This window comes from Dendrobates tinctorius, unplaced genomic scaffold, assembly GCF_039654945.1.
Source record: "Dendrobates tinctorius isolate UK_male_01 unplaced genomic scaffold, ASM3965494v1 ptg000276l, whole genome shotgun sequence".
Lineage (NCBI taxonomy): Eukaryota > Metazoa > Chordata > Amphibia > Anura > Dendrobatidae > Dendrobates > Dendrobates tinctorius.
This window is the reverse complement of record NW_027361943.1, coordinates 5,434,597-5,456,524: the sequence shown is the minus strand read 5'-3', so window position 1 is coordinate 5,456,524 and position 21,928 is coordinate 5,434,597. Positions and strand designations below refer to the sequence as shown.

At 44.0% G+C, this 21,928-nt stretch overlaps 1 protein-coding gene across 4 annotated transcripts in view; it reads right to left on the bottom strand.

The window, feature by feature from the left end:
* The window catches only part of EPS15L1 (epidermal growth factor receptor pathway substrate 15 like 1), a 428,822-nt gene that overhangs the window by 190,952 nt on the left and 215,942 nt on the right, over positions 1-21,928 (bottom strand). The window lies entirely within an intron of this gene.

Here is a 21,928-nt window from a genome sequence, read left to right as displayed (position 1 = left end):
CTTCACAGCAAAACCTTCCAAATGCAAGCACCTCACCTCAAATCAACTCCAGACCTTTTATCTGCTTATTTGAGAATGACATAACGAAGGGATTGCCCACACCTGTCCATGAAATAGCCTTGGAGTCAATTGTCCAATTACTTTTGGTCCCTTTAAAAACAGGGTGGCACATGTTAAGGAGCTGAAACTCCTAAACCCTTCATCCAATTTTAATGTGGGTACCATCAAATGAAAGCAGAAAGTCTGAACTTCAACTGCATCTGATTTGTTTTGTTTAAAATTCATTGTGGTAATTACTAGAACCAAAATTAGAAAAATGTTGCCTCTGTCCAAATATATTTGGACCTAACTGTATGCATGATAACATACCTGCATCCTTGGCTTACTTGCATTTACTTCTGCAGTTAATACCTACCAAAAATGAAATCTCAGCTCTAACAAACCAAGTAGTGGCAGAAAGCAAACAAGAATTTGCCCAATTTCAGTCTGATCTCTTCACGCTCACCAGCAGAGTAGATCTATTTTCCCAAACACAAAGGAATAATACCTCTGCTCTGCAATCTCTACAAGACACTGTGAGGTGTCATTCAACACAAGTTTACTTACTCCAATAAAATCTAGAAGATCTAGAGAACAGAAACAAGAGAAACAAACTCCTAATTTGCAGGCATCCAGAGACAATAACTAAATCCGATTTCTCCTTTGTTCTACCAACCATATTTCAAAGGTCTTCTTGGTCACCCACTAGGCTCACCAGTAGAAATTCAAAGAGCACACAAAGCTCTTCGCCCTCCTGACCCAGATGATCCCCGCCCCCAGAGAAGTATTTTGCCACGTCCACTTCTTTGGTATTAAGAAGTCTATCTTACATGCAGCATTTTGCAAAATCTTACATATAATAACAAGTCAATCCAGACTATGCTGGACCTCTACTGCTTTACCTTGGCACAAAAGTCTGCACTTCAACCTTTACTGACCAAACTGTGAAATAAAGGAATCGCTTTTCGCTGGGGTTTCCCTTTCTGTTTAATAGTTTGCAAAAGAACAAAATCACTTGTATTACGGTCTCCGAAGGACTTGCCCTTTTTTTTTGTCCGGCCTGGATATACCAAATGTCTCACCCCTCAACTGGCCGTTTTTGACTCTCAACCCATTGGGCCTCGAGAATCAGTTGGGGGTCTCCCCTACTCCCTTTATGCCTGCCAATCGTAAGGTTCTCCTTCCAAGAGATGGACGACAGGGAGGCAAAAGAAGATTCCACCCCAGATCACAAGCTCCTCATATGAAATTGTACTTTTCTAGTTTTCTCTTTAGAGGCTGTCCCTATTCTTTTGCTTTTTACTATTTTTGTCTGGTTTGTTCTCCTATTAATTCCCTTTCCTTCATTTTTTCCTTGACCATAGGAATCTAGTAGCTTGGCTACATTCCAGTTCAATTTCCTCTGAAGAATTCCTGTTGAAGTATAAATGGCAAATCTATAAATTGCTTCCTTTAATCTGACAAGACTCAATACCCCTGAAAAATGTAAGTAGATTCTCCAACACTTTGATCGCCGTAGGGTACACATTATTTGTTTTCAAGAAACACTCTTCAAATCAAATTACTCACCATTAAACACTATATAAATTAGCACTCTGCCCTCAATCCCTAAAGGGGTGGCAATTGCTATCCATAAGTCATTAAGACATCAAATTATTGTTTGCACTGTAGATATAGGGGCTAGATGGACTGTCATATATACAGTGGCTTGCAAACTAATCATATGCAAAATAGTTGCAAGTCAAATTTATTTAAGAGATAAGGGCCTGTCACACCAAGAGATATCGCTAGAAATATCGCTATAACTTGTGACGCTATAGCAATATTGCTAGCGATATCGCTATGTCTGATACTTACCTCCGACGGCTCCCCCGCTGGTTATCACTGATCGCGCGAGAACATCCTGGACTGTTTCTCGTCGTCGGCTTCCTGCGGCGCTTCCTGCTGTGACGACGAGCGAAGCGTGGAGCCGGGCGGGAGGACGCAGGATCGCCTGGTGTGACAGGTAAGTAGCGACCCCCGTCCCAAGCGATGTCGCTGGTGAGATCTGCCTGTGTGGCAGCTCCCTAGCGACCACTTAGCGATGTACCAGCGATCCTGACAGTGTCATATCGCTGGTCGGGATCGCTGGTACATCGCTAAGTGTGACAGTACCTATAGCCAAGATGATTGTCTATAAAATGATGGTAATCTCATGTTCAAAGCAGTAATAGATAGCGAGAAGTGGAGCCTGAAAGACAAAAGTTAAAAATATTGTTACCCTTTTGCTTGTCACTGTATGTATTCAACCATTTTCCCGTGAAGCCCCTAAAAATTTGTGGTGCAAGCAATTATCTTCATAAGTCACATGTTTAGCAAAAGGAAATCCACCTGTGAGCAACTTAAGTGTCACATGGTCTTCAGTATATACACACCTTTTCTGAAAGGCCACAGAGGCTGCAATACAGGCCAAACAAAACCATGAAGACCAAAGAGGTTTCCAAACAAATCATGGACAAAGTTGTTGAGAAGTACAAATCAGGGTCGGGTTATAAACAATATCCCAAGCTCTGATGAAGCAACGCGTGAAACGTGCGTTGGGAGTGTGGGGTGGCGGTGCCAGCACATTCAGCATGAACTCCGGTTAGTATCGCTTGTTCATTGTGATTTAAGGGCATACCTATATTTTATATCAGACTTTGCACTGTTCACTTTTTCTATTAGTTGCGCCTATTATGGGATTGAGATGCTCTACTAATCATATCCTTTGCGAACATTTCTGGGATAACAGAGTGGCAGAATTATTATGATTAATTAGATATATGCACTGCATCTTATACTGATTCTTGCTATACTTGATTTGCCTCTCTACATTCCCGGTATTTTGCCCTGCATGACTTAAAAGAATACAGGATTACCATATTTATTATGCTGTGTGTGCAGGCCTGTCCCCCTTGGTTTTATTTTTTTTTTTTATCATGTCTTATCTTGCTTTTGATTTTAAGTTTTGTGTCCTTATTTGGTGTCTATATTTAATAAAGCTTATTTATTGAGTGATATTTATTTGTGATCATTCTTCAAGTAGTTTTTGTTTAAAATTTTGTGATGTCTACCGTATATACTCGAGTATAAGTCGACCCGAGTATAAGTCGACCCCCCTAATTTTGCCACAAAAAACTGGGAAAACTTATTGACTCGTGTATAAGTCGAGGGTGCACAGTGAGTGGCCTCAGTTATCTGCATAGTATGTGGCCCCAGTTATGATGCACAGTGAGTGGCCCCAGTTATCTGCACAGTATGTGGCCCCAGTTATGATGCACAGTATGTGGCCCCAGTTATGATGCACAGTGAGTGGCCTCAGTTATGATGCACAGTATGTGGCCCCAGTTATGATGCACAGTGTGTGGCCCCACCATGTTGCTGCTGCCGCTGCCTCTCTTACAGAAAAACCCAAGAAACTGTATACTCCCCTCAGTCGCTGCCCCCTGCTCATCGGCGTTGCGCTCTGCAGTGACTGTGCAGGCAGAGAGCGATAGCGCTCTCTGACCTGAATGTCACTGCAGAGGACGCAAGACAGCAGAGCGCAGGGACAGGTGAATATGCCTCCCAACCCCCCCTTTATACTCACCGGGTCCTGGCGCTTGTCTCTGCAGCACCTCTGATTGTTCCATGTTGTCGGCGCTGCTCTCTTCCTGGTTCAGCGGTCACGTGGTACCCGCTCATTAAATATGCGCATATTTAATGAGCGGGTTCCATTTGACAGCTGAAGCAGGAAGAGAGCAGCGCCGACAACATGGAACAAGCAGTGGAGCTGCAGAGAAGGGTGAGTATGATCTGATACCCCAGCTTCCCCTCCCCCGCCGATCCCCCCCGGTATATGACTCGTGTATAAGTCGAGAGGGGGACTTTCAGCCCAAAAAAATGGGCTGAAAATCTCGACTTATACACGAGTATATACGGTACTTGAAATCTATATAATATTGCTATTTACTCGGGGTATTTATACTTTTTTGCTCTAAATTTTTTGGATTAAAATTTTGTCCTATTTCTCTGCTTCACAATAAAAATAAAAACAAATATTCAAAGTTTCAGGCATTTTCTTTACATGAACTAATGCAATCCCTCAGAGAAAAACAAACACGAAAAATGCCAAAAGCGCAAATACTTTTGCAAGCTGCTGATGCTGTCCATCAGTGGCCAATTAATCACAATTATTAATGTTTACAATGAAATGAATTTATTGGGGAATTTTTTTTTTTTTACTAGCGATTTTTTTAAAATTATTTTTACACTTTTTTTTTCTTTTTTTTTTTTTTTTTTTTAACTTTATTAGGTTGTCCCAGGGGGTCACATCACAGATCACTGTGACAGATCAGCAATCTGTCACAGGCATAGACGCAGACTTCTTCATGCCTGCGCTTTGCAGGCACTGAGGAAGTCAGCTCCCTACAGGCCCCCGAAGGTCCCCGTCGCCATCTTGGATCCGGGAACCTGTAGGGAAAGATACCCCCGCAGCAGCGCTGTACATTGCGCTGCTGTGGTGGGGCTCAGGGAAGCACGGAGGGAGCCCCCTCCCTGCCGATGCTTCCCTTTAACCCCGGTACACCGCAATCGTGTTTGATCGCGGTGTGCAAGGGGTTAACGTGTCGGGGGCGGTCCGTGACCACCCCTGGCACATTGTGCCGGGTGTCAGCTGTGATAATTAGCTGACACCCGGCCGCGATCAGCAGCGCTCACCATGTGGGAGCCGCTGATCGCTGTGACGTACTATCCCATCCCAGGGCACATGGACGGGATAGTACGTCACATGGGATTAAGGGGTTAATCTTTATTTTCAGTTTTGAGTTAACCCCTTCCTGACATCCGACGTACTATCCCGTCCACGGTACCCGGGCCCGTATGACCGTGGACGGGATAGTACGTCTACCGCGATCAGCGGCGCCCACGTGGTGAGCGCCGCTGATCGCGGCCGGGTGTCAGCTGATTGTCACAGCTGACACCCGGCACAATGTGTCAGGGGCGGTCACGGACCGCCCCCGACACGTTAACCCCTTGCACACCGCGATCAAACACGATCGCGGTGTACCGGGGGTTAAAGGGAAGCATCGGCAGGGAGGGGGCTCCCTCCGTGCTTCCCTGAGCCCCCCACGGCAGCGCAATGTGCAGCGCTGCTGCGGGGGGCTCCTTTCCTCCAGGCCCCCGAATCCAAGATGGCGACGGGGGCCTTCGGGGGCCTGAGGAAGCTGGCTTCCTCAGTGCCTGCAAAGCGCAGGCATGAGGAAGCCTTCTGCAGTGCCTGTGTCAGATCGCTGATCTGTCACAGTGATCTGTGATGTGACAGATCAGCGATCTGTCACAGGACAGTGATGTCCCACCTGGGACTATTTAATAAAGTAAAAACAAAAAAAAAAAAAGTGTAAAAATAATTTTAAAAAAAATCGCCAAATATATTAGAAAAAAAAAAAAATATTCCCCCAATAAATCCATTTTTTGGAAATAATAAAAAAAAAAACAATAACAGTACACATATTAGGTATCGCCGCGTCCGTAACGACCCGCCCTATAAAACTGTCCCATTAGTTAACCCCTTTAGCGAACCCCTTAAAAAATAAAAATAAAAAACGAAGCAAAAAATAATGATTTATTATCATACCGCCAAACAAAAAGTGTAATAACGCGCGATCAAAAAGACGCATATAAATATCCATGGTACCGCTGAAAACGTCATCTTGTCCCGCAAAAAAAGAGCCGCCAAACAGCATCATCAGCGAAAAAATAAAAAAGTTATAGCTCGCTGAATAAAGCGATGCAAAAATAATTATTTTTCATATAAAATAGTTTTCATTGCATAAAACCGACAAAAACATAAAAAAACAACCTAAATGAGGTATCGCTGTAACCGTACTGATGTGAAGAATAAAACCTCTTTATCAATTTTACCGCACGCGAAACGGTGTAAACGCACCCCCCCAAAAGAAATTCATGAAACGCTGGTTTTTGTTCATTCTGCGTCCCAAAAATCGGAATAAAAAGCGATCAAAAAATTCCACGTGCCCGAAAATGGTACCAATAAAAACGTCAACTCGTCCCGCAAAAAATAAGACCTCACATGACTCGGTGGGTCAAAATATGGAAAAATTATAGCTCTCAATATGTGGTGATGCAAAAACTATTTTTACAATAAAAAGCGTCTTTTAGCGTGCGACAGCTGCCAAACATAAAAACCGCCATAAATAGTAAATCAAACCCCCCGTTATCACCCCCTTAGTTAGGGAAAAATAATAAAATAAAAAAAATGTATTTATTTCCATTTTTCCGTTAGGGTTAGGGCTAGGGGTGTGTTGGGGTAGGGTTAGGGCTAGGGTTAGGGTTAGGGTTAGGGCTAGGGCTAGGGTTAGGGGCGTGTTGGGGTTCGGGTTGGAGTTAGAATTGGGGGTTTCCACTGTTTGGGCACATTCCAGCCAATTCTGAGTTGAAAAGTCAAATGGTGTTCCTTCCCTTCCAAGCTCTGCTATGCGCCCAAACAGTGTTTTACCCCCACATGTAGGGTATCAGCCTACTCAGGACAAATTGCAAAACAATTTTTGGGGTCCAATTTCTCCTGTTACCCTTAGGAAAATAAAAAATTGGGGGCAAAAATATCATTTTTGTGGAAAAAAATGATTTTTTTATTTTCACGTCCGAGTGTTATAAACTTCTGTGAAGCACTTGGGGGTTCAAAGTGCTCACCACACATCTAGATAAGTTCCGTGGGGGGTCTAGTGTCCAAAATGGGGTCACTTGTGGGGAGTTTCAATAGTTTAGGTACATCAGGGGCTCTCCAAACGCACATGACACCCGCAGACCATTCCATCAAAGTCTGCATTCCAAAACGTCACTGCTTCCCATCCGATCCCCGACGTGTGTCCATACAGTAGTTTTCTCCCACATATGGGGTGTCAGCGTACTCAGGACAAATTGGACAACAACTTTTGGGGGTCCAGTTTCTCCTGTTACCCTTGGGAAAATTAAAAAATTGGGGACTAATTGATCATGTTTGTGGAAAAAAATACGATTTTTTTATTTTCATGCCCGGGCATTATAAACTTCTGTGAAGCCCTTGGGGGTTCAAAGCGCTCACCACACATCTAGATAAGTTCCTTAGGGGGTCTAGTTTCCAAAATGGGGTCACTTGTGGGGGTTTCCACTGTTTAGGTACATTAGGGGCTCTCCAAAGACAACATGACACCCGCAGACCATTCCATCAAAGTCTGCATTCCAAAACGTCACTACTTCCCTTCCGAGCCCTGACGTGTGTCCATACAGTAGTTTTATCCCACATATGGGGTGTCAGCGTACTCAGGACAAATTGGACAACAACTTTTGGGGTTCAATTTCTCCTGTTACCCTTGGGAAAATAAAAAAATTGGGGACTAATTGATCATGTTTGTGGAAAAAATACGATTTTTTTATTTTCATGCCCTGGCATTATAAACTTCTGTGAAGCCCTTGGGGGTTCAAAGTGCTCACCACACATCTAGATAAGTTCCTTGGGGGGTCTAGTTTACAAAATGGTGTCATTTGTGGGGGGTTTCCACTGTTTAGGTACATTAGGGGCTCTCCAAAGGCAACATGACACCCGCAGACCATTCCATCAAAGTCTGCATTCCAAAACGTCACTACTTCCCTTCCGAGCCCCGACGTGTGCCCATACAGTAGTTTTCTCCCACGTATGGGGTATCAGCATACTCAGGACAAATTGGACAACAACTTTTGGGGTCCAATTTCTCCTGGTACCCTTGGGAAAATAAAAAAATGGTGACTAAAAGATCATGTTTGTGGAAAAAATACAAATTTTTTATTTTCACGCCCGGGGGTTGTAAACTTCTGTGAAGCACTGGGGGGGTCAAAGTGCTCACCACACATCTAGATAAGTTCCTTAGGGGGTCTAGTTTCCAAAATGGTGTCATTTGTGGGGGGTTTCCACTGTTTTGGTACATCAGGGGTTTTCCAAACGCGACATGATGTCCGATCTCAATTCCAGCCAAAAACGTCAAATGGCGCTGCTTCCCTTCCGAGCTCTGCCATGCGCCCAAATAGTGGTTTACCCCCACATGTGGGGTATCAGCGTACTCAGGACAAATTGCACAATAACTTTTAGGGTCCTGTTACCCTTGGGAAAATAAAAATTGGGGTGAAAAGATCATTTTTGTGGAAAAAATATGATTTTTTAATTGTACCGCTGTACGTTATAAACTTCTGTAAAGCCCTTGTGGGTTCAAAGTTCTCACCACATATCTAGATAAGTTCCTTGGGGGGTCTAGTTTCCAAAATGGGGTCACTTGTAGGGGGTTTCCACTGTTTAGGTACATCAGGGACTCTCCAAACGTGACATGGCGTCCAATCTGAATTCCAGCCAATTTTGCATTGAAAAAGTCAAACGGCGCTCCTTCCATTCTGAGCTCTGCCATGCGCCGAAACAGTCGTTCCCCCCCACATATCAGGTATCTGCGTACTCAGGACAAATTGCACAATAACTTTTGCAGTTCAATTTCTCCTGTTACCCTTGGTAAAATAAAAAAAATTGAACCTGAAGTATTTTTTTTATGAAAAAAAGTTAGATGTTCATTTTTTTTTAAATATTCAAAAAAATTCCTGTGACGCACCTAAAGGGTTAATAAACTTCTTGAATGTGGTTTTGAGCACCTTAAGGGGTGCAGTTTTTAGAATGGTGTCATTTTTGGGTATTTTCTATCATATAGACCCCTCAAAGTGGCTTCAAATGTGATGTGGTCCTAAAAATAAAATGGTGTTGTAAAAATGAGAAATCGCTGGTCAACTTTTAACCCTTATAACTTCCTAACAAAAAAAAATTTTGGTTCCAAAATTGTGCTGATGTAAAGTAAACATGTGGGAAATGTTAGTTATCAAGTTTTTTGTGTGCCGTATCTCTGTGATTTAAGGGCAAAAAAATTCAAAGTTGGAAAATTGCAAAATTTTCAAAATTTTCGCCAAATTTCCGTTTTTCTCACAAATAAACGCAAGTTATTTGAATGAAATTTTACCACTAACATGAAGTACAATATTTCACGAGAAAACAATGTCAGAATCACCGGGATCCATGGAAGCGTTCCAGAGTTATGACCTCATAAAGGTACAGTGGTCAGAATTGTAAAAATTGGCCCGGTCATGAACGTGCAAACCACCCTTGGGGGTGAAGGGGTTAAAGGGAAGGTGCCATCGAAAAAAAAATTTTTCAGCAATTGAAAAAATGTAAAGAATTAATGTTTACATTTTTTTAAAAAATATTATCATTTGTTTTTAATTTTGCAAAATATGAAAAATAATTTAAAAAATTTTGGCATTTCCACTTGTTAACACTAGGGTTAGCAGCTACTGAAATTTGGCACAAAAACCTAGTGTACAGCTAGCTCACATTCCTGTCCTGCAGTAATTATGGGCGGAATCTGCTGACATGGGTGTGATGTCACTCCTCTCCTCCCCTTCTGGGTGTTTGCTAAGGGAAAAGAGAGGATGACATCTAGGAACACAGTGAGCAGCCATTTTGATGGGGCCTGCAAAGTTACGGACTGTCTTTGCATGTAAAGTCTGGGTCAGAACAGGCCATCAACCAGAAGAAATGTTTCCTGGATTTCTGTGGAGCAGACAAGCAGACGGTCCATCCATGTGTATAAAACACAGCGCTCTATGTACAATCCCTGGCACCGAACAGGGTGAACCCCATAGACCAGCACACTGCTCTCCTGAAATACTCTGTGCTGCTGTCACCCTGCTCCTTCCACCATATATCAGGCCCCTGTCACCTCGCTTTTACACATCGCCAGGACAGGATCTGAGGAGAGGAATGGGGTCTTCGGTCACTGAGGACGGCAGCCAGGAAGGATTCTGGGAGCAGGGTGACAGCAGCACAGAGTATTTCAGGAGAGAAGTGTGCTGGTCTATGGTGGGCACAGAGGCAGATATATGGGGGGGGAGGGTGACAGCAGCATAGAGTATTTCAGGAGAGCAGTGTGCTGGTCTATGGGGGGCACAGAGGGAGATATATGGGGGAGGAGCAGGGTGACAGCACCACAGAGTATTTCAGGAGAGCAGTGTGCTGGTCTATGGGGGGCACAGAGGGAGATATATGGGGGAGGAGCAGGGTGACAGCAGCACAGAAATCCAGGAAAATTTCTGCTGATTGATGGCCTGTTCTGATCCAGAGTTTGCATGCAAAGACCCCATTCCCCTCCTCAGATCCTGTCCTGGCGATGTGTGAAAGCGAGGCGACAGGCACAGTTCGGGGTGACGCTGGGAAGCAGGCTGGGGGAAATGTAGCCATACAGTAACGATAAAAATGAGACCCCTCTCTTCAGCTGCCTCACCAGCCCTCCCCTGACTGCACCTAACTATTACCCCTGACCCGTGTGCAGGTGCTCAGCCAGAACCACCCTAGAATGGGTCCCCTTTTAGCAGATAATACTGCCATAGTGTTCTCACATAATACCGCCATATACTTCACACATAATACCGGCATATAGATCATACACAATACCACCATGTAGATCACACATATAAAACCAGCAGGGTGACAGCAGCAGAGTATTTCAGGAGAGCAGTATCTCACGGGATAGGATTAGATACACGGCTCAGCAGACTGTATCACACAAGAGAGGATTAGATACACAGCTCTGCAGACAGTATCACACGGGATAGGATTAGATACACAGCTCTTCAGTCAGTATCACACAAGAGAGCATTAGATACACAGCTCAGCAGACAGTATCACACGGGATAGGATTAGATACATGGCTCAGCAGACAGTATCACATGGGATAGGATTAGATACACAGCTCAGCAGACAGTATAACACGAGAGGATTAGAGACACGGCTCAGCAGACAGTATCACACAAGAGAGGATTAGATACACAGCTCAGCAGACAGTATCACACGGAATAGGATTATATACACGGCTCAGTAGACAGTATCACACGGGATAGGATTAGATACACGGCTCAGCAGACTATCACACAAGAGAGGATTAGATACACAGCTCTGCAGACAGTATCACACGGGATAGGATTAGATACACAGCTCTTCAGTCAGTATCACACAAGAGAGCATTAGATACACAGCTCAGCAGACAGTATCACACGGGATAGGATTAGATACATGGCTCAGCAGACAGTATCACATGGGATAGGATTAGATACACAGCTCAGCAGACAGTATCACACAAGAGAGGATTAGATACACGGCTCAGCAGACAGTATCACACAAGAGAGGATTAGATACACAGCTCAGCAGACAGTATCACACGGAATAGGATTATATACACGGCTCAGTAGACAGTATCACACGGGATAGGATTAGATACACGGCTCAGCAGACTATCACACAAGAGAGGATTAGATACACAGCTCTGCAGACAGTATCACATGGGATAAGATTAGATACACGGCTCAGCACAGTATCACACGGGATAGGATTAGATACACAGCTCATCAGTCAGTATCACACAAGATAGGATTAGATACACAGCTCAGCAGACAGTATCACACGAGATAGGATTAGATTCATGGCTCAGCAGTCAGAATCACACAGGAGAAGATTAGATACACGGCTCAGCTGTCAGTATCACACAGGATAGGATTAGATACACAGCTCAGCAGACAGTATCACACGGGATAGGATTAGATACACGGCTCAGCAGACTGTATCACACAGGATAGGATTAGATACACAGCTCAGCAGACAGTATCTCACAAGAGAGGATTAGATACACAGCTCAGCAGTCAGAATCACACAGGAGAAGATTAGATACACGGCTCAGCTGTCAGTATCACACAGGATAGGATTAGATACATGGATGAGCAGACTATCACAGAGGATAGGATTAGATACACGGCTCAGCAGACAGTATCACACAGGATAGGATTAGATACAAGGCTCAGCAGACAGTATCACACAGGATAGGATTAGATACACGGATCAGCAGACTGTATCACACAGGATAGGATTAGATACACGGATCAGCAGACTGTATCACACAGGATAGGATTAGATACACAGCTCAGCAGTCAGTATCACACAGGAGAGGATTAGATACACGGCTCAGCAGACAGTATCACACAGAATAGGATTAGATACACGGCTCAGCAGACAGTATCACACAGGATAGGATTAGATACACGGCTCAGCAGACAGTATCACACAGGATAGGATTAGATACACGGCTCAGAACACAGTATCACACAGGAGAGGATTAGATACACAGCTCAGCAGTCAGTATCACACAGGAGAGGATTAGATACACGGCTCAGTAGACAGTATCACACGGGATAGGATTAGATACACGGCTCAGCAGTCAGTATCACACAGGATAGGATTAGATACACGGCTCAGCAGTCAGTATCACACAGGATAGGATTAGATACACAGCTCAGCAGACAGTATCACACAAGAGAGGATTAGATACACAGCTCAGCAGTCAGAATCACACAGGATAGGATTAGGTACAAGGCTCAGCAGTCAGTATCACACAGGAGAGGATTAGATACACGGCTCAGCTGTCAGTATCACACAGGATAGGATTAGATACACGGATGAGCAGACTATCACAGAGGATAGGATTAGATACACGGATCAGCAGACAGTATCACACAGGATAGGATTAGATACAAGGATCAGCAGACAGTATCAAACAGAATAGGATTAGATACACTGCTCAGCAGTCAGTATCACACAGGATAGGATTAGATACACTACTCAGCAGACTGTATCACATAGGATAGGATTAGATACAAGGCTCAGCAGACTGTATCACACAGGATAGGATTAGATACACGGACCAGCAGACTGTATCACACAGGATAGGATTAGATACACGGCTCAGCAGTCAGTATCACACAGGAGAGGATTAGATACATGGCTCAGCAGACAGTATCACACAGAATAGGATTAGATACACGGCTCAGCAGACAGTATCACACAGGATAGGATTAGATACACGGATCAGCAGACAGTATCACACAGGATAGGATTAGATACACGGCTCAGAACACAGTATCACACAGGAGAGGATTAGATACACAGCTCAGCAGTCAGTATCACACAGGAGAGGATTAGACACACGGCTCAGCAGTCAGTATCACACAGGATAGGATTAGATACACGGATCAGCAGACTGTATCACACAGGATAGGATTAGATACACGGATCAGCAGACTGTATCACACAGGATAGGATTAGATACACAGCTCAGCAGTCAGTATCACACAGGAGAGGATTAGATACACGCTCAGCAGACAGTATCACACAGGAGAGGATTAGATGTCCAGAAGATTGCCAAGTGTTTTGAAACAGCAGGGAGCAGCTCCTCCTATGTTTTGCAAGAGCAGGGGCAGCAGCTGGTCGGGTGTTTTGGAAAGAGCAGCTCGGTCTCCAAGAGCTCCTCCTGGTTCCTCTCCTGCAGGTTGTATGTGCAGAGTGAACATCCAAGCCCTGTTATGCTGGAACAGTACAGCATCAGTGATAACAGGGCTTGCAATAGAGTGTAAATGGAGCTAAAAGGAAAGCACTGGGCTCTAATAAAATGGTGCCTGGCCACACCTACAGCTGTGAATTGAGCTGTCCACAGGGGCGTGCCCAGTTGACAGCTGATGCTGCTGCAATGATACAGCTAGGGTTGGGAGCCGACTCTTGTCTCTTTTGCCCAGGGACTGCCATAAATGAGCATGGAAAGTGTCGTTCAGCAGCCAGAAAGGTAAGATGGCAGCCCCCAGTGGCTGCATTACTACAGAAAAAAAAGCAAACCATACACACCACTGAGTCAAGCTTAGGGGACAATATCTCTTTATACTATTTTCTTTTTTTACATTAAATTATGAAAAAACACGGCACCTTCCCTTTAAGGATATGCTTGTGCTCCGGGGCGGCAAGTGGGCATAGGGGGCCTTCATGTGGTGCTCGGCTTAGGTATTCATGTGTAATGGCTTCTGACAGGTCACTGATCACTCAGTGACCTATCCACTAGTTTACATAATGAATATAATAAATATCTTGGGGGGGGGGAATCCCCTTCTGCAGGCAAGCGCTAGCACTGGCACCTGCGCTGCTGCCTGATCGCATATGTACTGTGTTTATAATTAATATCTGTGCTGTTCCCCTGATATTCCTAAAAAAAAAAAGTTGGAAAATGGTGCAGGCGGCGCAATCTTGCTAGAGAAAAAAAAAAATCCTCCTTCAAGATGGCACCTCCGGTGTATGCGCAGTAGCATTTCTCAGAGGAGGAGGAATTTTTTTTTTCTCTCTAGCAAGATGGCGCCACTAGCGCCTGCGCAGTAGCAGATATCGGAAAAATGAAAATAAAGATTAAACAGCAAACATAAGATTTCATCAACCCAGGTATCATTTTAATCACTATAACTGCACAATCATGTTAACAGGTTCCATTTAAGGAGGATGTTCATTAAACATGGAACACGGGAGGGATACAGCTCAAGTTATAAAAACAGCTCTCCAAAATGTCACTAAACTAGAGCTGATTCATAAACCAGCACTTTCCACTGCAACCCTTGGGAATCTCCTTAAAGTCAGACTGGAAGCCAAACCGTTATTAGATGTTTTTCACACAGACGTTTACTAAAGATTGGTCAAAGCAAATTCTATGAATATGGGAATAAGCAAGGTAGGATGCTAGCAAATGCCCTGAGGGCTAAAATAATCCCAAACCATATCCACCATATCCCTTGCATTAAAAATTCACAAGATACTATGGTTAACGCAACTCCGGAGATCGTTGATGTATTCTAGTCCTATTACTCAAATTTATACAATCTCCCCTAGACAACCTTAGGTACAGAGGATCCCTCAACCATACCCTCCCCTTTCAAAAAATTAAAGGATGAAGTAGTAAGGGACTTGATAGATCCATGCACGCCTCACAAACTCTTAAAAATAATCGGTGATCTTTCGGGAAACAAAAGCTTGGGTCCTGATGGCCTTACAACCAAATTTTACAAATCCTTCTCCGAACAGTTGACCCCATTTATGCTACTAGCTTTTAACTCAATCTCTGATTTGGCTTTATTTACCTATCTGTGCCACGTGGCCAGGCTTACCAAGGAGGGGCATAGCTAAGCAACTACCTGACGTTCACTAGAGTTCCTGATGGTGGAGTCAGGCTTGAGCTGCAGATAGCCGCCAAGTATCTCTCCTAGGCACTCCCCAGTACTGCAGCTGCTGACCCCAGGGGTCAGGTACGCAGACACGGACTGGACTCAGGCTCCGTTTAGACTACCCTTCGGCCTGGACTGATTCTGGCACGGAGTAACAGACAGGGTTGGATTCAGATACTGGTATAACAGTTCGGACAACTCTGAGTACTAGGAAAGATACACATTCAGACACACGGGTCGCAGAATCAGGTTCCGAATTCGGATACCAATGGATGCAGTTTTAGAACTCAGATCTAGCCACACACAGACCAGAGAAGCAGGATTGGGTGTGACCACACATGGATCAGGGAAGTGGGTATGGGCATTGGCCACAAACGAACCAGGAGTTTGGATAGAGGACCTGGCCACACAAGGACCAGGGCACTCAATAGTTCCAAACTAATGAATCAATGTTACTTAGGTATCTCCCTATTGGAGAGGGTACCTTTTATACAAGATGCCTCCCATCTATTGAAAGGGGGAATTTTAGCAGGTGTTTGTGATGCTTCTTTAAAAACAGGGCAGCGCGTGCAGTCAGGAAGTGCACAAATAGAGGCAGGAAGAAGGGAGCCACGACGGGGACCAAGCTGCACAGCCGGGGCGGTGAGTATGTTGACGTCCCAGCATGGAGGGGGAAGTGGAACCATGCATAAGCGCCAGCATTAGAGTTACACGCAAATGTTATAGTTCTTCCTAAACCAGAAAAATATCCTCATTGCTGTACTAGTTATCTCCCTCCTAAATGTTGATCTGAAAATATATGCAAAATTACTGGCAAATAAATTAAATCCCCACCTCTCGCATCTAATCCATCGAAACCAGGTAGGCTTTGTTCCAGGCATGGAAGCATGTGACAACACTCTTAAAACACTAGACATTATTAACTACGCACATACACAAAAAATTCCTCCTTATTATCCTGTCACTCAATGCCCAAAAAGGTCGTTGAAAGAATCTCAAAGCATTCACTCTCCCAAACCTTAACCAATATTGGCTTGGGCCAACATTTATATCTATGATAATTGCCCTCTACCAATCCCCCTCAGCCAGATTAAAAATAAATGTAACGTTTTCTAACCCTTTTACCATAAATAACAGCACTTTTAAAGGGTGTCCTTTATCCCCCTTGTTATTTATACTAATTATGGAACATCTTATGGAAGCCATTCGTACCAACTCTGACGTGTGGAATCAAAATTGCAGGATAGGAATACAAATGTTTTGCATTTTCTGATGATCTCTTGATCTGTATTACAAATCCACATATATCTCTCCCCTCCCTAATCTCTAAATTGTCGAGATCTGAAAAATGGTCTAACTTTAAAATAAATATTGACTAATCTGAACCACTAAATATCGCTCACACAAAACACAACAATTTGTGAATATCGTAAAATCTAATTTACCCTAAAAATAGCCCTCAAATAAATATATTAATTACTTTGGTACTCGCATTCCCTCTGACCTTTCCAAATTATTCCCACTCAACTTCCAGCCATTTTTATCCAGATTAGAGGAAGATCTAAGCACTTGTAATTGTAGAGAATTCTCCTGGTTCGGCAGTGTCAATATTCTTGAAATGACAGTTCTACTCAGGCTGCTATATCTGCTGCAAACTATTCCTGTGTAGACACTGCTCAAAACAAATAAAGGGAACTCTTAAACAACACAATGTAACTCCAAGCGAATCACACTTCTGTGAAGTCAACATGTCCAGTTATGAAGCAACACTGCTAGTAATCAATTTCTCCTGCTGTTGTGCAAATGGAGCAGACAATTACAAATGCTAGGCATTTATCAAGAAAACCCCTATAAAAGGAGTGGGTCTGCAGGGGGTGACCACAAACCATTTCTCTGTTCTCATCCATTCTGACTGTTATTTTTGTCACTTTTGAATCTTGCCATTGCTTTAACCCAAGAGGTATAGTAGCAGGAGTCGGTGTCTACAGTATAACATGCAGAAGTTGCTCAGCCAGTGCAGCTCATCCAGGATAGCACATCAATGCGAGCTGTGGAAAGCACAGTGTCCAGAGTAAGGAGCAGTTACCAGGACACAGGCCATAGGAGGACAACAACCCAGCATCAGGACCGCTACCTCCTTCTTTGTGCATGGAGGATCAGTGCCAGAGCCCTGCAAAATTACCTCCAACAGGCCACTAACATCCATGTGTCTGCTTAAACTGTCAGAAACAGATTCCATGAGTGTGGTATGAGGGACCACAACCTACACAAGTGGGTGTTGTGCTTACAGCCCAAGACTGTGCTGGGTGATAGGCATTTGCCAGAGAACACCAAGATTGGCAGATTCAACATTTGCACCCTGTGCTCTTCGTGGATGAGAGCAGGTTCACATTGAGCACGTGACAGACGTGACAGATTCTGGAGACGCCGTGGAGAATGTTCTGTGCCTGCAACATCCTCCGCTTTGGCTGTGGGTCAGTAATGGTGGGGGGAGGCATTTCTTTGGGGGGGGCCGCATAGTCCTCCATGTGCTAGACAGAGGTACCCTGTCCACCATTAGGTACCAAGATGAGATTCTGAGACCCATTGTGAGACCATATTCAGGTGTACTTGGCCCTGGGTTCCTTCTGATGTATGACATGCTAGGCCTCATGTGTCTGAGGTGTGCAGCAGTCCCTGCATAATGAAAGTAAAATCATTTATAAAAAGCAAAACATGTATAGTGGACTCAAGGGGGTTTCTTACCGGGCTGCTCAACTTCAGCATTTATTACTTGGTATGTGTTACTATGTTCCATCTACTTTGTGCAAAATTACCATATGTTGTGTAATGGAATATGTATCTTTGAAAAATCTGATAAAATTAATCAACTTATGTTCTCATCAGATTTTGTACTCTACCAGGGCTTATATTGCCCCTCTTTTATTATATATAAGTACAATTGGTATTTTACCATTTGTATAGGGCACATGTGTTTTTTAGCACACTTCTATTGGTTACTGTGGCTTAATGTAATCATGTAACCTCATATTTTGCACTTTAGGTGGATGTCAGCCCTGCTTTGCCTATGTTTTTTTAATGTTTATTCATATTTTAATACATATTTTTAATAAAGTTTGTTGTATTCTAAGCACTATAAACACCTTGTGTTTTTCCTCCTGTATCTATGATGAAGACATTGATGCCGTGGACTGGCCTGAATCCAATCGAGCACATCTGGGACATCATGTCTTGTTCCATCCACCAACGCCACGTTGCACTACAGACTGTCCAGGAGTTGACTGATGCTATAATCCAAGTCTGAGAGGAGACCCCTCAAGAGAACATCCGCCGCCTCATCAGGAGCATGCCCAGGCATTGTAGGGAGGTCATATACAGGCACATGGAGGTCATACACACTTATTGAGCATAATTTCCTTGTCTTGAGGCAATTCCACTGAAGTTGGATCGGCATTTAATTTGATTTTCCACTTTGATTTTGAGTATCATTCCAAATACAGATCTCCATGGGATATTAATTTTGATTTCTCTCGCGCATCACCCCTACTCTGGAACTCTCTACCACAACATATCAGACTCTCACCTACCATCGAAACCTTCAAAAAGAGCCTGAAGACCCACCTCTTCCGACAAGCCTATAACCTGCAGTAACCACCGATCGACCAAACCGCTGCACGACCAGCTCTACCCTCGCCTACTGTATTATCACCCATCCCTTGAAGATTGTGAGCCCTCGCGGGCAGGGTCCTCTCTCCTCCTGTACCAGTTACGACTTGTATTGTTTAAGATTATTGTACTTGTTTTTATGTATACCCCTCCTCACATGTAAAGCGCCATGGAATAAATGGCGCTATAACAATAAATAATAATAATAATAATAATAATTTAGACTGATTATTTTTATGTTTTATTGTTCTCAACACATTCCACTATGTAATGAATAAAGATTTGCAACTGAAATATTTCATTCAGTGATATCTAGGATGCGGTATTTTAGTGTTCCCTTTATTTTTTTGAGCAGTGTATATACCTTCCTCTTTCTCGTTCAAAAATCCTATGTAACTTTGCATGCTTTGTCTGATTGACAGGAGGAACATGGATTCGGGGTAACATATTGTCCAGTCCAAAAGAGGCAGAGGGTGTCAGTCTCCATGATTGTCCGTTGCTCCAATTCAAAATTTTGGGTTCGCCTTACAAAAGATATTTGCTCAGTATCCTTTACCACTTTGCCCAGGACCTGGTCCACTCTCTCTCCTAATATCCCCATATCATCAAGTATGTGGCAAACATTGAAAACATACATATACCAAGTGAAAAGAGTGGTTTGGATGATCCACAGGGACCACTAGCAACCATAATAAATAATTCAGGGTTTTCATCTGGTGCCTCCTCACATTCCTTCCTAAGCAGTTCCAAAAAAACCTCCTTGACTACATCATGTAGCGCCAGAAGGTATACTTCTACCTCTCTCCAACATATTAAATGGTAGCTCTTTATCCTCTTTTGAAAAGATGTGTATAACAACCCCCTCAAGCCCTTCACCTGCTATCTAAAACGTTTAGAAACTACACAAACATGGACCTGGAACTTCTCTCTCCTTTTTGCAAGGCTTGGGAGAATGAACTCCAACATTCTTTTACCAGGGTAAAGTGGGATAAATGCTTTTATGTGTCCCACAAATCCATAATTGCTACCAAGTCACAAGAAACATGCTACAAAATAGTTTCAAGATGGTATCGAATTCTTTCCACCTTGCACAAATGGTTTCCTGAAGATTCAGAACTATGTTGGTGTTGTGGGACTAGTGAGGGAATAATGACACCTATCTAGTGGTCATGCCTGGTTTTGGGAAAGGGTTCTTTTTAGGGATTGTCCAGTCAAAACCAGTAAGTCAGCAGTCACTCTGCACTGTGGGGATTCACCGGTTTCAGACCAAGGAATGGAGGGTATGTATAATATACATACCCCCCAGCCAGTGGGCACAGCCTTGACGCAATACTTTTTGGTATCAACTCCACTTGCCGGGTTTGAAGGAAGAAGAAGAATGAGACAACCCCAAGAACACCGTCACAACCATGAAGTATGGTGGTGGAAACATCATACATCAGGTGTGCTTTCCAGCAAATGGGACAGGTGACTGCATTGTATTGAACAGAGGATGGATGGGGTCGTGTATGAAAATATTTTCGCCAACAAACTACTTCAATCAGTAAGGGCACTGAAGATGGGTCGTGGCTGGGTCTTCCAGCATATGACAATGACCCAAAACACACAGATAGGGCAAATGAGTGGTTGCGTAAGACGCATTTCAAGGTGCTGGTATGGCCTAGCCAGTCTCCAGACCTGATCCCAGTAGAAAAACTTTAGGGAGCAGAAACTCAATGCTGCCAAGCGACAGCCTCGAAACCTGAAAGATCTGGAGAAGATTTGTATGGAGGAGTGGGCCAAAATCCCTGCAGCAGTGTGTGCAAATATGGCCAAGAACTACAGGAAAAGTCTGACCTCTGTAAATGCAAACAAAGGTTTCTGTACCAAATATTAAGTTCTGTTTTTCTATTGCATCAAATACTTATTTCATGCAATTAAACGAAAATCAACCACCATCTATACTCGAGTATAAGCCGACCTGAGTATAAGCTGACCCGCGTATAAGCCGAGGCACCTAATTATGCCACAGAAAACTGGGTAAGCTTATTGACTCGTTGTATAAGCTGGGTATGAATTGCCCCCTCATCCCTGTCCCGGTATTCATGGCTTTCCCCATCACTGTCCTGCCATGCGTGGCTTCCCTCATCGCTGTCCTGGTATGCGTGGCTTCCCCCGACGCTGTCCTGCTATGTGTGGCTCCCCTAATCGCTGTTCTGGTATGCGTGGCTCCCCCCGTCGCTGTCCTGGTATGCGTGGCTTCCCCATCCTGCTATGCGTGACTCCCCTCATAGCTGTCCTGCTATGCGTGGCTCCTCCCGTCCCATCGTTGTATGCATGGGTTTCCCTCGTCCAGTCGTTGTATGCATGGCTCCCCCGGTCCTGTCATTGTATGCATGGCTCCCCCAGTCCCATCCTGGTATGCATGCTTGCTATTACAAAAAAAACAAACATCCAACTCACCCTCCTTCAGCATGCCCTCGGATGCATCTCGCTGGTGCCGGCTTCCAGCAGCTATTCCTTGTAATATGAGACGTGGCACCGCTCATTAAGGTAATGAATATTCACTCCATGCCTAAGGGGGTGGAGACGCGTGCATATTCATTATCATAATGAGCGATGCCACATGATCACTCAGTACAAGAAGAGCTGCCAGCTCCGGGACCAACAGAGATGCAGCAACAGCGCGGAGAGGGGAGAGTATGATGTCTTCTGGAAGCCGGTGGCTGCAGCTGTCACTGTGCGGGCTATTTAGCAGCGTCACAGGCTTTAGCCACAGCTGTCAGCTCCTGACGCTGCTCCCCCTCTCCCGCTGGCTTTCTGGACAATGACTTGTGTATAAGCCAAGGGGGGTGGGGGGGGGGTGGAAAAAAAATGTGCTGAAAAATTCGGCTTATACACAAGTATATATGGTATGTAAAAATCACACAATGTGAATTTTCTACAAGATTGTAGTCAGCTCACCCTTCTGTGAAGTCTTCATTAGACAGCTGGCACTCAGCACGGTTCCATAAAGCAAACGTATTTGAAAAAAAAAAAAAAAAAAAACAGCGAGAAGGTCGCAGTCTAAAAGATAACCTTTAATCCATTAGGTTAAAGCATGAAT